This window comes from Syngnathus scovelli, unplaced genomic scaffold (assembly GCF_024217435.2).
Source record: "Syngnathus scovelli strain Florida unplaced genomic scaffold, RoL_Ssco_1.2 HiC_scaffold_485, whole genome shotgun sequence".
NCBI classification, from domain to species: domain Eukaryota; kingdom Metazoa; phylum Chordata; class Actinopteri; order Syngnathiformes; family Syngnathidae; genus Syngnathus; species Syngnathus scovelli.
Genome location: NW_026061587.1, coordinates 17,501 through 22,321, shown reverse-complemented (window position 1 = coordinate 22,321; position 4,821 = coordinate 17,501).

The following is a 4,821-nucleotide window of genomic DNA, read 5'->3' as shown; positions in this document are numbered from 1 at the left end:
GGTTCGCGGAGGCGATGACGCTCCGCGCGGGTAAACGGCGGGAGTAACTGTGACTCTCTTAAGGTAGGCTCACTTGACATTTATTTATTTATGTATTTATTTATTTTTGACGGTTCGCGGAGGCGATGACGCTCCGCGCGGGTAAACGGCGGGAGTAACTGTGACTCTCTTAAGGTAGGCTCACTTGACATTTATTTTGGCGGTTCGCGGAGGCGCCGGGAGGCCGTGCGCGCGCGCGCAGAGCGGCCGAATAACGCTCCGCCGGCCCCGGGTGATTACCGAGAGGCTCCCCGGCCTCGCGGAGCTCCGACGCTCCTCCGCGGGACCTCCGGCGGCCGGCGCGCTCGCGCACCACCCCCCGGCACCGCCGGGAGGCCGTGCGCGCGCGCGCAGAGCGGCCGAATAACGCTCCGCCGGCCCCGGGTGATTACCGAGAGGCTCCCCGGCCTCGCGGAGCTCCGACGCTCCTCCGCGGGACCTCCGGCGGCCGGCGCGCTCGCGCACCACCCCCCGGCACCGCCGGGAGGCCGTGCGCGCGCGCGCAGAGCGGCCGAATAACGCTCCGCCGGCCCCGGGTGATTACCGAGAGGCTCCCCGGCCTCGCGGAGCTCCGACGCTCCTCCGCGGGACCTCCGGCGGCCGGCGCGCTCGCGCACCACCCCCCGGCACCGCCGGGAGGCCGTGCGCGCGCGCGCAGAGCGGCCGAATAACGCTCCGCCGGCCCCGGGTGATTACCGAGAGGCTCCCCGGCCTCGCGGAGCTCCGACGCTCCTCCGCGGGACCTCCGGCGGCCGGCGCGCTCGCGCACCACCCCCCGGCACCGCCGGGAGGCCGTGCGCGCGCGCGCAGAGCGGCCGAATAACGCTCCGCCGGCCCCGGGTGATTACCGAGAGGCTCCCCGGCCTCGCGGAGCTCCGACGCTCCTCCGCGGGACCTCCGGCGGCCGGCGCGCTCGCGCACCACCCCCCGGCACCGCCGGGAGGCCGTGCGCGCGCGCGCAGAGCGGCCGAATAACGCTCCGCCGGCCCCGGGTGATTACCGAGAGGCTCCCCGGCCTCGCGGAGCTCCGACGCTCCTCCGCGGGACCTCCGGCGGCCGGCGCGCTCGCGCACCACCCCCCGGCACCGCCGGGAGGCCGTGCGCGCGCGCGCAGAGCGGCCGAATAACGCTCCGCCGGCCCCGGGTGATTACCGAGAGGCTCCCCGGCCTCGCGGAGCTCCGACGCTCCTCCGCGGGACCTCCGGCGGCCGGCGCGCTCGCGCACCACCCCCCGGCACCGCCGGGAGGCCGTGCGCGCGCGCGCAGAGCGGCCGAATAACGCTCCGCCGGCCCCGGGTGATTACCGAGAGGCTCCCCGGCCTCGCGGAGCTCCGACGCTCCTCCGCGGGACCTCCGGCGGCCGGCGCGCTCGCGCACCACCCCCCGGCACCGCCGGGAGGCCGTGCGCGCGCGCGCAGAGCGGCCGAATAACGCTCCGCCGGCCCCGGGTGATTACCGAGAGGCTCCCCGGCCTCGCGGAGCTCCGACGCTCCTCCGCGGGACCTCCGGCGGCCGGCGCGCTCGCGCACCACCCCCCGGCACCGCCGGGAGGCCGTGCGCGCGCGCGCAGAGCGGCCGAATAACGCTCCGCCGGCCCCGGGTGATTACCGAGAGGCTCCCCGGCCTCGCGGAGCTCCGACGCTCCTCCGCGGGACCTCCGGCGGCCGGCGCGCTCGCGCACCACCCCCCGGCACCGCCGGGAGGCCGTGCGCGCGCGCGCAGAGCGGCCGAATAACGCTCCGCCGGCCCCGGGTGATTACCGAGAGGCTCCCCGGCCTCGCGGAGCTCCGACGCTCCTCCGCGGGACCTCCGGCGGCCGGCGCGCTCGCGCACCACCCCCCGGCACCGCCGGGAGGCCGTGCTCGCGCGCCAAGTGGCCGAAAATAGCTCCAAGCCCAGCGGATCGGCTGCTTGGAAGCACCGCGCCGTCCGGCTCCACCTGGTACCTCGCACGGCTCTCATCTCCCCCCCGCACGGACTTCCGAGCGCTCGGGGAGACGCTCGGAAGCTGCCCGTGCCGTCGCGGCGGGGAATTGCCTCCCTCTGGCGGACGCGGCGAGTAAAAACACCACCTCTCGCACTTTGCGCACACTTACTTGCGTGGGTCCGCTTCCGATGACACTTTGAGCGGCCGAACGGCGGGAGTAACTACGACTCTCTTAAGGTAGGCTCACTTGACATTTATTCATGTATTTATTTATTTTTGACGGTTCGCGGAGGCGATGACGCTCCGCGCGGGTAAACGGCGGGAGTAGCTGTGACTCTCTTAAGGTAGCCTGACTCGACGTCTTTTTCAACGGTGGCTGGAGGACCCAGGCGGTTCTCGGGGGTGCGTCGCTCCTCACTTTTGACGCCCGAGGAGGCTCCCGGCACCTCGGCTACGCGTTTTCGGCGGCCCGCTGAGCTTCCAGAAGACCTCCAGCCGGTTCTCCCGGTGCTTTCCTCCTCACGTTTTAAGCCGGCCGAGGCTTCCGGCACCCCGGCTGAGCTTTTTCCCACGGCCCGCTGAGCTTCCAGGGGACCTCCGGCCGGTTCTCCGCGCGCTTTCCTCCTCACTTTTAAGCCGGCCGAGGCTCCAGGCACCTCGGCTAAGCGTTTTGAACGGCCCGCTGAGCTTCCAGGGGACCTCCAGCCGGTTCTCCGCGCGCCCCCCTCCCAACTTTTTAAGCCGGCCGAGGCTCCAGGCACCCCGGCCAAGCCTTTCCCACGGCCCGCTGAGCTTCCAGGGGACATCCAGCCGGTTCTCCGCGCGCCCCCCTCCTAACTCGACGCCCGAGGAGGCTCCAGGCACCCCGGCTGAGCCTTTTCGGCGGCCCGCTGATCTCCCGGAGGTCGCAACGGGGAATTGCCTCCCTCTCGCGGACACGGCGCGTAAATGCACCGCCTCTCGCACTTGGCGCACACTCACTCGCATCGCTACGCCTCCCGCGGCACTTTAAGCGACCGGGACCACCGCGAGCGCGGGCGATGACTAAGAGGCTCCCCGGCCGGCCTCGCGGAGCTCCGACGCTCCCCCGCGGGACTTCCGGCGGCCGGCCGGAGCCTCGGCACGGCTGCCGCACTCCCTAATAACACCCCGCGGGCCCCCGCGAGCCGAACGCTCGCTGCCGCGGGCGACCCGTGGTACCCCACGTGCCGAGGCGGACGCGTGACGGCGCGGGAGCCCTCGGCACTATATCACGGTCACGCATGTAGTCAAATCGTGTAAAATCACCGTTAGTTTATTCACAATATACGTAATAATTAAATACATATCAACACCGCGTATATTATTAATAAACATATGTATGTATTTATTTAATAATTAAATAAATATTAACATCGCGTATAATCATGCGGGCTCCGGGGGAAGGGGCCGATTTTTCGCCGTTCGTGGCCGACCGGGGAACCGGCGAAGGCGGACGCATCGCGGCGCGAGAGCCGTTGGCACTTTGGAAAAAAATAAAATAAAATTCGCCGACCGGGCTCCGGGGAAGAGGCCGATTTTTCGCCGTTCGTGGCCGACTTGGGAACCGGCGAAGGCGGACGCATCGCGGCGCGAGAGCCGTTGGCACTTTGAAAAAAAAAAAAAAAAAAAAAAAAAAATTCGCCCACCGGGCTCCGGGGGAAGAGGCCGGCTTTTCGCCGTTCGCGGCCGACCGGGGAACCGGCGAAGGCGGACGCGCTCTCCAACGAGCCCCGCCGGCCGGAGGAAGTGCGCCCTCTGGCGGACACGCCGTTGTAAATGAATGGGGTTTGGCACTTAGTGCATTTTTCGCCCAAGTCGAAGCGCGCTCCGGGCGAGGAGGCCGGATTCTCGCCACCCGTGGCCGGCCGGGGAACCGGCCAAGGCGGATAGGCTTTCACGGAGGTCCCGCCGGCTGGTCCGCGGGCCGATTAGGGTCCCGCGAGTGAGCGGTGGCGGTCCGGAATCCAGGCCGGCCAGGAGGCACCGCCAGGCGGATAGGCTTTCACGGAGGTCCCGCCGGCTGGTCCGCGGGCCGATTAGGGTCCCGCGAGTGAGCGGTGGCGGTCCGGAATCCAGGCCGGCCAGGAGGCACCGCCAGGCGGATAGGCTTTCACGGAGGTCCCGCCGGCTGGTCCGCGGGCCGATTAGGGTCCCGCGAGTGAGCGGTGGCGGTCCGGAATCCAGGCCGGCCAGGAGGCACCGCCAGGCGGATAGGCTTTCACGGAGGACCCGCCGGCTGGTCCGCGGGCCGTTTAGGGTCCCGCGAGTGAGCGGTCGCGGTCCGGAATCCAGGCCGGCCAGGAGGCACCGCCAGGCGGATAGGCTTTCACGGAGGACCCGCCGGCTGGTCCGCGGGCCGATTAGGGTCCCGCGAGTGAGCGGTGGCGGTCCGGAATCCAGGCCGGCCAGGAGGCACCGCCAGGCGGATACACTCTCTAACGAGCCCCGCCGGCTGGTCCGCCGGGGGAAGTGCGCCCTCTGGCGGACACGCCGTTGTAAATGAATGGGGTTTGGCACTTAGTGCATTTTTCGACCAGCGGCAACGCAGGCTGACGGGCGGCCGCTTCCGCGGGCCGGCACTACTCTACGGAGGCGCTAGCCGCCTCCGGTGGGGGCCGTGTGATCTCGCTGGATGCCCGAGGACCTTCCGCCAGGCCCGGCCCCAGCTTTTGCGCGCGCCCGGTCCTATTACCTGGTGGAAGCTGGAGGCCGGGGCTCGGCAGCTCGCTGCCCGGGGGACCTTCCGCGAGGCCCGGCCGCAGCTTTTACGCACGGCCGCTGCTATTCTCTGGCTCCGGCTTCGTCCCGGAGGGTGCTTGGGGAACGGCGGCGCA